General features: G+C 38.0%; 1 long non-coding RNA gene across 18 annotated transcripts in view; it reads left to right on the top strand.

Annotated features, from left to right (window-relative positions):
* Nucleotides 1-12345, top strand: part of LOC129626936 (uncharacterized) — a 151229-nt gene that overhangs the window by 14691 nt on the left and 124193 nt on the right. For 5 of the 18 annotated variants that reach the window (XR_008702293.1, XR_008702300.1, XR_008702294.1 and 2 more), the window contains one exon: nt 11238-11343. The exons of the other annotated variants lie outside the window; for them this stretch is intronic. This is a non-coding gene — a long non-coding RNA (uncharacterized LOC129626936). The remainder of the gene's footprint in view (nt 1-11237; nt 11344-12345) is intronic. 18 annotated transcript variants of the gene reach the window in all.

Genomic DNA, 12345 nt, shown 5'->3' with positions numbered 1-12345 from the left:
GCAACCACACCACAGTGCCTCTTACATAACCCCATCTCCTTCCCTATTCTTTCTTTTTATAGGATTACAAGAAAATATGTGGTTTTATTTTAATTGATAGTAAGGATACCATACATTTTGTTAGGTTTCTAGAAGATCTGTAATTTTACTTTGTATTATTATGTGTAACTCTATCATAGGTTTATCTTAAAAGATATCTGTCATAGTCTTAGAGCCTTATTTGGAAATTGAATGGCCTTCTCTAATTTTACTCATGAGTGCATTGTTCTCATTCTCAGAAATGAGTCTTTAAAAGAAACATATGTTCAACATTTCTTTTAGTAAAGAATGACAGTTAAATATCCAAAGGCGGAAAAAGGGGATCACAGTAGAGAGGAAATAGAGATGGATGTATGTACTTAGTTGTTGTATAAGAGGTTCAGCCATGAAATTTTCTGGAAAGCTCTCAAGGATAGAAAGTCTAAAGAGGAGTTAATTAAAATAAATGTAGGCTTCACTGCCTAATTGTGATCATTTTCCTTCTGTACCTACTTGATCTCCCATTAATCCTCACAGTCTAAATATGAAATAATGGCCAGCTTTAGCAATTACTTTACCAAAGGTAATCCATCAATGACATTTAGAGAAACCAAGGGATCAAGAAGGATTTTGTTTTTGTAAAATAGAGATTGCTCTTTTACTTTTTAACCTTAAGCATACACTGAACATTGACCCAACTTATTTTCTAGTTGGGAGATGAGTTTTCATATCCCTGTGGTGTTACACTTGGTACATTTGAACACCTGAATAATTGCTCCATGTGCATTATATCTGGCCACATGTGAGGCAAATCAAAGAAAATCTAACCACAAAAGATTGTGATGAAACAAAGATTATAAAATAATACTTTGAAGTTTTTAAAATATTTTCAAATTACTCTGAAAAACTGCCTTTCTCCAGTATCAGTTCATTTCAGTCACTCAATCATGTCTGGGATTCTTTGCAACTCCATGGACTGCAGCATGCCAAGCCTCCCTGCCCATCACCAACTCCTGGAGTATACTCAAACTCATGTCCATTGAGTTGATGATGCCATCCAATCTTTCCTATCATCAGGGTCTTTTCCAATGAGTTCTTTGCATCAAGTGGCCAAAGTATTGGAGTTTCAGCTTCAGGATCAGCCCTTCCAATGAATGTTCAAGACTGATTTCCTTTAAGAAGGACTGGTTGGATCTCCTTGCAGTCCAGGGGATTCTTAAAGTCTTCTCCAACACCACAGTTCAAAAGCATAAAGTCTTCGGCACTCAGCTTTCTTTATAGTCCAACTTTCACATCCATACATGACTACTGGAAAAACCATAGCTTTGACTAGATGGACCTTTGTTGGCAAAGTAATGTCTCTGCTTTATTTTTTCCTCTCCAGTATAATTTTTGAAATCAATCAGTTTTGCCCCAAATAGAGTTAACTGATTTATTGCTTCTACTTCGTAAATTAATCCTATTATCAGAACACTATGGCTAATTTTTATGACTTTTTGCTGTTGTTGACTATGATGAGGATGCTGAGGATAAAAATTTCTTCTAATTTATATAATAAAATCAATAGTAACTTTTAATGAAGGTTTTTGCATAAGATTTTCTTGTATAATCAACCAAGTGAAGTAAATCCTAACAATTTTCTAATTACAAAAGTAAGTCATGTCAGAAATAGTCATTGTATAAAATGATTTATTTGTTTTTCTAACCTATTTGATCTCCAGAATTCATTTCAGTAAATCATACTGTGATTAAATTAGTGTCTTGTTATTAACATCTTGAAGGTGGAGTCTTAGGTGAACGTTCATAAGTGTGTTCCATTTCTTCATTGAGCTAGTGGTTACTGAGTGCGTGGGAAGTAATGGAATAAATGGATGTCATAATCATGTGCTCACTGATGCTCATCTTCTGTTTGGTTCCATGTAAAGTAATGAGGGAATTTATGTTAGTGGATCACTATATAAATCTTTAGATAGTGATGCTGGCTAAGGTCCTATAAGAAGGAAAGGCAAAATCCATACTTAGAATAGGCATCAGTTCTAGTCATAATGAAAAAAGCCCACTGCTGAAAGGAGTGAACCTGGTAATCACCTTGCCACCAAGTCTCTTACCAGTATCTTTTAGGGATGATCCATAACAGATTTGCGTGTTGGATTCTGTTGGCTATTCAGAGGCATCAGCACTTATATAGGCCTTGATAAGCAGGTGCTGTCACCATGGTCCCATTCTAATGGTACTGGCATTGCTGACGACAGGCTGACTGAGCTGAATCTGTGGAATCAGAGCTTTACTAATAGGGAGATTTTGCCTCACTGTAGGCTCTCAGGGTCATACCTGAGTGTGGCTGTAGCATAGAAGGAGAGGGTCTTCAGTTTGCATTTATATATGAGCTGAACCACATACAAACCAAGCTCATTCTTATTCTTTCTCCAACATCTGTATTAAGTGCTCCATCACTGCCACCACCCAGACACCCATAGGAGTGACCTGAAGGAGAGGTAGGGGACAACACCAGAGGATGTGGGAGTCTGGATCACTTGCTTGTGATGCTCACTTTTGCTCTCTGGACCTACCTGTATCTTACACTTCCTAGAAAGCTTATATCTTGTGGTGAATTTCTGCTGGGCTGCCCCAGTCTTTTGACTTGGTAACATGGTAGGTCCAACAGAAACCATTCATAATGGGCATTCTTTTTAAAATTGAATTATAATTGACAACATTACTTTAATTTCAGGCTACAGTGAAATTATGTGACATTTATATAGGACTTCCCTGTAACTCAGAAGGTGAGGTATCTGCCTGCAATGCAGTAGAGCCAGGTTCAAGCCCTGGGTTGGGAAGATCCTCTGGAGAACTGGAGAAGGGAATGGCAATCCACACCAGTATTCTTGCCTGGAGAATCTCATGGTCAGAGGACCACAGCAGGCTACAGTCTATGGGGTTGCAAAGAGTCAGACATGACTGAGCAACTAAAACTACTAACTACTATTATACATTGCAAAGGAGCTTCCCTGGTGGCTCAGCAGTAAAGAATCCATCTGAAATGCATGAGATGTGGATTTGATCCCTAAGTTGGGAAGATCCTGGAGAAGGAAATGACAACCCACTCCTACTGGAATGGGTTTCTTGCCTTGGAAATCTGAAGGACAGTGGAGCCTGGCAGCCTGCAGTCCATGGGGTCACAAGAGTTGGACACAAATTATTGACTATACCACCACCATACATTGCAAAATTATCACCACGATAAGTATAGTTACTATCCATCACCATACAAAGTTAAAATATTTTTTCTAGTGATGAACATTTTTAAAACTTACTTGTTTAGAAATGTTTAAATTTGCAATACAATATTATTGACTATTTGCGATATAATATTATTGACTATATTCATCATGCTGTACATTACATCCCTGTGACGTATCTTTAAAACTGGAGATATATACCTGTTGATCCCCTTCACCCATTTTGCTCACCTATAATGGTCATTCTTAATTGAAAGTTACTTTAACTGTTAATCTAATGTTCCATCTTTACAATTGCACAGTAGAGCCAGGTGGTGGCGTCACATGACAGTGTGACCTTGCTATAGAAAATTAAAGCTTTACAAGATGGTGTATCCTCTGACAGGAGCTTGTCATACACTCTGAGGGTTATTGTTCCTTCAGAGTCATATGCCCCACGTAGAAGGGGCTGAGTAGAAGAATCAAAACCTATGTCTGGTGCTGATTCCTTTTCTGGCTCTGGGTCCCACCAAAAGCTGTCAGCCTTCCAAATCACCTGGCAGATGAGTCAAAACTGTAATACCCAGTGTGAAATATGCTATATCTGGAGTATAAAATGTTTCCCAGGTTATGTGCTTCCTTTGTAGTTGTGAGTAGTGCACGAAGCAGTCTATTATTCTTTACTTTCAAGGAAAGCATACTCCAGTGTATTAAACAGCTAAAAACTTCACTGGTACAATGCATCCCATAGCTTAATGTTTTCTTGCTCACCCTCTGGGACACATGGATCTTACCAAATCCTCAAACATACTGGCTCTTTTGACTCAGTTGATGTGATTATCATGCCATTGATAGTGGACCAACCTGAGAGTCTGCCGAATATATCAATATTAACAGTCTAGAATCCTTGAGAGTACTTTATGGGAGAGAGGGAGAGAGTTAACATAGTCCTGTGGCATCACATGTAAACTGATCCTGATTCTTTTTCACTGTAAGGCTTGAGAAGAATACACTGATTGATTACTACACACCTTGTACCCAAGGTCATGTTACTAAGCTGTTAAAGAAATAACTTTTCCCTCTTGTACAACAGCAGTCTGAATATAGCTCACTTAAATTTGGGCAATTGATTGTCATTCTCTATCATGCATCTTGCCATTGTAAGACCTGACATGAAGAATAACTGAGGATATAACAGAGACCACAATCCTGGAATTCTTTCAGTACTTAAAGGTAGCACACTGACCTTTCCTATTTCCTCTGGCATGTGATATCATTTTAATAACTTGCCTGGTGTGAGGGGATGGGTAGTTTTTAAGGCCTTACCTGCAGAAAGTTCTAACTACACGGGGGAGGGAGCTAATTTGGAGACTGGTTTACTGAGAAGAGTATTCAGTTAAACTCACACTTAGGGATTGGGAAGAGAAGGACTAGGTGATAACCTGTGAAGTTCGTGAAACCTGATATAAGCCAGTCTGCCAATTCTTTCATTCTGTTACTCTAGCAAGAGTTATGATGCTGTAAGTACCATATATCAGTGTCAACTGGGACTCTGTCAGTCAGTCTTCCAAATATTTATGTTTTCACAGTCCCTCATGTATGATTTCCAGAGTAGACGGTCCTGGATCTTTTTGGGAAGAGGTGAGATGAATTATTAGTATTTGCACATAATACTGCTTTTCAGTGCTCCCTTCTGGGAACTTGGATCTTCCTTCAAGCAAATAGTTTGGGGCCTGAAACCTGGTCCAGGATCAGAAAGTTGTCCATCATGAATATTTGACTGACTGTCCTGAGTTTCCTGATCATGCATCCTTAACTCACCTTGATTTATAAGACTGTTTATACAAACTGAGCTATCCATCTTGCTCTACATATCATTCGCCCAAGGATGCCATATCCGGTTAAAAGTCTCTATGTCCTTCACCCCATTTTTACTATGACATGGTTGTTTATTACAATAATTGTAATTACCGTATTTTGACAGCTAGTAGCTATCATATGACCTTTCTTTGGAAAAATTCTCATTACCATTCTAGTTGCTATCAGGGAACACAGTTCTGTAACAGCTTTCCCAGCTGTCAGACCTGAACTACCATCTTACAGAGAAACTACTGCTCAGTTTCTCGCCAGTGCATGCCTTATTGACTGGGTAAATGGAGTGTCTTTTAGGCCTCCCTTGAAATATAGTTGACTCACAGTTTCCAGCCTTACATAATAGATCCCCATTTCAATGTTTCATTTTGCTGATTCTCAATTCCTTTTTACACTGCCTGCTATCATACTTATGGCTTTTATTTTTTACTTAGTGGGAGACATTTCCTTCTCTGGGCTTTATACTCCATTCTTGCAGGTTAAAACTATCTTTTGTATCTTTGACAGAGTTTTAAATAGAGTTTCATAGGAGATTGTTCCCAGTTGTATAAGATGTCTCTTATCTAACTTTATGTCATGATACCCTTGACATCAGACTTACTGCATTCAGTTCCTTACATAAGCCCTGATTCCTGTTCCTACATTTGGCAAGGCTGCATGTAACCACTGCAGTTAAAGTCCTTTCACTCCCTTAGTAGATCAAGTGTCATCAAATCTGAGTTATGTTGTCACTTAATACTAGTTATTACTCTCATGCACAAAACTGGAGGAGAGGCAGACATTCTGTGGGGAACATAGTTATCTCTTAAAGCATCAACTTGCAGATTTTCTTCAAACAAGGTGCATGCAAGATTTTAACATGGAAGTATCCTGGAGGATTCTGGGGAGTACTAAGATTTAGGGGTATAATTCAGGAGATTTCTGCAGTCTGAAGATGTTTAGGGGCACACAGAGATTTCAGTTGTTCATGTGGATTGTCACATATATCTCCATCTAAGTATATGAATCTCATGCATGCTAAGTTACGTCTGACTCTTTGAGACCCTGCGGACTGTGGCTGTCCATAGCATTTTTCCAGGCAAGAATACCAGAGTACGTTCCCATTGTCCCCTCCTCCAGGGGATCTTCCTGACCCAGGTATCAAACCCTTGTCTCCTGCAGGGGATTCTTTACCAGTGAGCCATCTGGGAAACCCTCACTCCTTCCCAACTAGGGCCCCATCGTTGTGTAATGGAATTGCTAGATATGAGTGTTCAGTCTTCTCTGGAGTTGCATTATCATTACAACTAAGAGATGACCTTAAGCCTCAGCTTTCTGCTTTTCAACTATAGAAGACAGAAGTTTCCATCTCTGTTGCCAAGGAGGTACTATGGTTTTTAAACACCTGGGCTTAAATTGGTGATGAGTTATCACAGGTTTTGCTTTCTTTCTCCAGTACATTGATCACCCTTAGCAACGCCTCTGGCAATTATGTTTCTTATAATTACTATTTCCCCTGAACCTAAGATGTTACTTAAAATGTTGATGCTTCAGTGCTTTTGTTTCCCTGTAGACTCCAGGTCACCACCACTGGTGAGAGTATTAACAGTTACCCAGCTATCGCATACCAGAGGCTATTAGCACTTCATCTATCTCAGCAATGGGGTTCTCATCGCTGATAAATTGGCCGATGAATATCCATCTTCAAAATCTCATTTTAATAAACTGCTGCCTCTTCCTAACATCATCTTTTATTAGACTGTTCTTCACTAAACTGAGTTTTAGGAATATTGGCGAATACCTTAGGGAACAATACCTTTTCAGAGGTTGAAAGAAACAGGATTGGGCAGAAGGAAAAATTGACCTGCAATGCAGAAGCATAAAAATCCTCACCCAGCCCACTGGACAGGTCTTCAGAGATATCCTGTATTAAACCTGAGGACTAGAAGCGAGGATGAGGCATTATTCCCTTATATCAAACAGTCATTGGAAGCACTCCACCCCTGGGGAGGAAGAAGAATGTGGGGCAGGCAACTCCCTTTGCCTAAGAATAACTTCTGCAGGAATTCACCTGAGACTCCTTAACAGGTAACACTTTCAGTCCTGGAGGGAGTATCCCAGGAGGCACCATAGTCTTGAGTGCAGAACCATGCGGAAATAATTTGACTATAACTTTGTCCCACAGACCCAGATCTATAGTGTTTCATTTTGTTTTTTCTGTCCCTCCCCCATACATAAATCTCTTTCCAAATAAGATCTGCCCTGGAAATTTTCCACATAGAATACCAGAACTTATGAATTCTCAAGTTAGGGGATTCAAAAGATGAGAAAATGTAGCGAGAGCTTCATTAAGATTTCTTAATTGCCTCATTTTAGCTCCCCAATCATATAGGTCACACTTTTCTCATGAAGGGAGGGGACTATGTTATTAGTGAGTAGTCAAAAATAGTGAAAATACACTGAAAGAAATTAGGGAAGGAGAAGGGAATTCCATTTTACAGTTTCTAGATTTTCTCTTTAGATTTTTCCTTTTAAAAAAATTAACTCAGTGGTTCTCAAATGTAGTAGCATATTAAAAATCCTCTCAATTGTACTTTAACGTATACCGGTACCTGGGTCTACTACTGACCAATTAAATCAGAATCTCTGAGATTGGTTCTCTGAGACCTTTAGGTTATAAATGCTTACTAAGTAATTGCAAAGTTCAGTCAGTATTGCTTACTATATTTGGCTTTTCAGTTAAGTTACAATCAACCACTCTTATAGCTGTGGTCCTGAGATGAGCCAAGCAGTCTGTAATCCATATTTATGATTCTACTCTGCCATTATCAACCATTGCTCCTTTGTGTATCTTTCTGGAAAAACCAGAATGTAGTTTTTTATTTTGTCCTTGGTAAGCTGTGATATAGAATGAGGATATAACATTGCCCAAGCATAAAATGTACTCTCTGTTCTGTCTAGTATCTTGAAGGAGTCCTGAACAGAAGTCATACAAATGGCCACACGAAAATTCTACAAATATTTAAAGATTACCATTATTAAAGAATAATGAAATCACTGAATCCTCTAAAAATATTGAGATCCCTCGAAGAAATTAGAGTTCAAGAAATAAAATATTGTCTTTTTGTAAGTTAAAGAAATAAAACTTTGCACATTTTAAACAAGCATTTAAGTGAATTAAGATCTTAATTTTTATCCTGTTCAATTTCAGCCAAAAGAATCGCACTGAGATGCTTGGGGAGAATTGGAGTTTCTGTAGTCTCTCGCTGTAATAAATATAGCCTTGTGAAAGCTCTAATGATGGTCTTATCTTCAAATCTCTAATGTGCAATTTTAACCCTAAAGGATTTATTAGATAATTTAGTGTTTCTATACACTAGCCTTGAAACTGAAAGTCTTGCAAATAGAAAGCCCTGACTCCTTAACACAGCTAATAATCTTTCCAGGCTCACTTTATATTTCTGGTCAAAGACCATAGCAGTGAATTAGCTATCTCAGATGGAATGAGACAGAGAGACAATTCTTGATTTCAGCTTTGTCTGGATAGGTACAACTGTACAAGAGGTTCAGAATCCACAATTCATAAATTTAAGGGAGTTGCCTATCAAGACGTTAATTTAAGCATTATACATAAACTCTAAAGAGGAAAATGTTTGTTCAAACTTCTTTGCTCTCTCAGTAAATGAGACTTACACATATCTTTTCTTACACAATGAAGAAAAACATTCTCTAGTGATGCATATCTATTTAGGATATCATTTTCCCATGTAGGGTATCTGGGATACTCGGTGGCTCATTTGTTAAAGAATTGGCCTACAATACGGGAGACCAGTGTTCAATCCCTGTGTTGGGAAGATCCCCTAGAGAAGGGAATGGCAACCCACTCCAGTATTCTTGCCCGGGGAATTCCATGGACAGAGAAGCCTGGTGGGCTATAGTCCATAGGGTCACAAGGATTCAGACACAACTGAATGACTAACACTTTCTTTCATAGGATATTCAATATTTTTAAATTAAATGCAATTTTGATACAGGAAGTCTGGGTTAATGTCTAAGATGATTATATCTAACAAGCACTTAGGTGAAGGTGTCAGTTTGAGGGTAACTTGACTAACCAGGATTTAGGAAGGACTGATACTGAAGCTGAAGTTCTGATACTTTGGCTGCCTGCTGTGAAGGGATGACTCATTGGCAAAGACCTTGATGCTGGGAAAGATAGAAGGCAAAGGATGAATAGGGTGGCTGAGGATGAGATAGGTAGTATCATGGACTCACTGAATGTGAATCTGAGCAAACTCCTGTAGACAGGATAGGACAGGGAAGCCTGGTGTGCTGTAGTCCATGGGGTTGCAAAGAGTTGGACATGACTTAGCAACTGAACAACAACAAAAGTGGTGAATTTTTCTTAAACTGCAATCTTTGGACGAGCAGCATGAACAATACCTGGGAGTTTGTTAGAAATCCAAATTCTCAGACCCCGTGCGACATTTAATAACAGATGATTTGAGGATTGGGTCCCAGTAATTTTGTGATAAGTTCTTTGATGATCCTGTTTGATATTAATTTGAAAATTACTACTTTAAAGTATTAGTTTCCTTTCTTCTTTGTAACAGCTTTATTGAGGTATAGTTAGTATAAAATAAACTACAGATATTTAAGAAAATTTGATAGTTTTTAAAACTATCAATAAAATGAAAAAAATGAATATACCCTCTACCCCTCAAAATTTCCTACTTTGCTTCTGTAATTCCTTTTTCTTCCTCTCCCCAAACTTCACTCACTCTTCCCCAAAATAAAACCTGTCCCACTTTTGGTAACTGTATATATTACTTTGCACATACAGAGTTTCATATAATGGGACCACAGAAATCATGCACTTTTGTCCTAATTGTTTCCACTTTATAATTAGTTTGAGATTTTTTATATGGTGATATGTATATTCTATTTTTTTTTAATTGGAGGATAATTGCTTTACAATGTTGTGCTGGTTTTTGCCATACAGCAATGTGAATTGGCTATAAGTTTACATATATCCCCTCCCTCTAGGGCCTCCCTCCCACCGTACCCGCATCCCACTCCTCTAGATTGTCACAGAGTAAATACTTTATTTTTTAAAAGTTGTCCTATGGAACGTTCATCTATGAAATATGTGGGTTTTCAGCTTTTGGTTATTACAAATCCAGCTACTATAACATGTGTACTATCAGTGTTTCTGTGGATATAAGCTTTTCTTTAGGGCAGAAAACTGTTCATGAAATGAATGGGTAGGTCATATGGCAGTTGTATGCTTAGGTTTTCTCAAAATGACCTTATCATTTTATATTCCCACTGGCAATTCCTCATCCTCTTCATCACTGTATATAGTCATTCCTTTCTGTTGCAGCTTTATTGAGGTATGATTTACAAATAAAAATTAAGTATATTTGAGATATATAATGTGATATTTTGATATATGTACACATTGTAATATGATTACTACAACCAAAAATAATAGAATATCCATCACCTCATATAATTACCTTTACCCCTTTAGTGATGAAGACATTTAAGATCTCCTTTCTTATCAAATTTCAATTATACAAAACAGTACTATTAACTCTAGTTACCAATTGCACATGAATTCTCCAAACTTACTGATCTTACAACTGAAAGTTTGCATCTTTTGACCAACATCTCCCCATTTCTCCCATCCCCCTCGACTCAGGTAGCCAGCATTCTACTCTGTTTCTATGAATCTAACTTTGATTCCACATATAAATGAGATCATCCAGTGTTTGTCTATATGTGTCTGACTTAATTCAGTTAGCATAATGTTCACAATGTTCATCTATGTTGTTTCAAATGACAGAATTTCCTTCTTTTATTATGGCTGAATTATATTCTCAGGTGTGCATTTTGTGTGTGTGACATTTTCTTTATTCTTCTGTTGATAAACACTTACTTGGCTATCATGCAAAATGCTGCAATGAATGTAAGAGTGCTGTGAGATAGTGAGTTTATTTCCTTTGGATTTATATCCAAAAATGGGATTGTTGGATCATATATTTTACTGTTTTCCCTAATGACTGTACCAATTTACTTTCTCACTAACATTGCACAAAGTTACCCTTTTCTCCAGATTCTTTCCAACTTTTAACTTTTTGTTAATAGTCCGTTGGTCAGGAAGATTCCCCTGGAGAAGAAATGGCAACCTACTCCAGTATTCTTGCCTGGGAAATTCCATGGACAGAGGAGCCTAGTGAGCTACAGTCCACAGGTCAGGAAAGGGTCTGACACAACTTAGCTGCTAAATAACAACATCCTAATAGGTGTTGATTGCTATCTCACTGTGATTTTGAATTGCACTTTCCTGATTAGTGATGTTGAATACGTTTCATATACCTATTGGCCATTGTATGTCTTCTTTGTAAAAAATATTCAGGTTCAATTTTTATTTAGATTTTTTTTGTTAAGTTGTATGAGATTGTTATATACATTTGAACCCCTTATCTGTTACATAATTTACAAATATTTTTTCTCATCCCATAAATTGCCTTTCCACTATGTTGATTATGTTTCTTGACTTGGGGATGTTTTACATTTTATTTACGTCTGCTTGTTTGTTTTTCTTTTGTTCCCTGTGCTTTGTGTGTCATATCTAAGAAAACTTTGCCAAGTTTCTGTCATGGAGCTTTTCTCCTATGTTTGCTTTTAGGAATTTTACGGTTTTAAGTCTTTTTTTTTTTTTTTTTAAGTGTTTGATCCATTTTGAATTGATTATTCCTTTTAATTTTAGACCGGATTCCCTGGTGGCTCAGACGGTAAAGCGTCTGCCTGCAATGCGGGAGTCCCTGGGTCAGGAAGATCCCCTGGAGAAGAAAATGGCAACCCACTCCAGTACTCTTGCCTGGAAAATTCCATGGATGGAGGAGCCTGATGGGCTATAGTCCATGGGGTCGCAAAGAGTCAGACATGACTGAGCGACTGCCGAGGTCCAGCCCCAGCTGATCCAGGGTATTCGAAGGGGAGACGGAGTAGGCGACCTATTTATTTATTTATTTATTTATTCAGAGATATAAAGAATAATAGAATGAGGATAGCTCAGTAGAAAAATTCAGTGGAGAAAAGAAGCTGAGTAGCTTGGTTTACACGGGAAACCAATAAAGCTTCAAGACAAGAAGTTTGCACCACTTACGTAGGCCGCAGGCGTCCTTCCGTTCTCCCGAAGGAGAGGAGACACTGAGGCCTCCCCGGTCGGATCTTAGAAGCCCAGGCATAA

The sequence above is a fragment of the Bubalus kerabau genome, chromosome 14 (assembly GCF_029407905.1).
Source record: "Bubalus kerabau isolate K-KA32 ecotype Philippines breed swamp buffalo chromosome 14, PCC_UOA_SB_1v2, whole genome shotgun sequence".
Lineage (NCBI taxonomy): Eukaryota > Metazoa > Chordata > Mammalia > Artiodactyla > Bovidae > Bubalus > Bubalus kerabau.
This window is presented reverse-complemented; position numbering and strand designations above follow the sequence as displayed.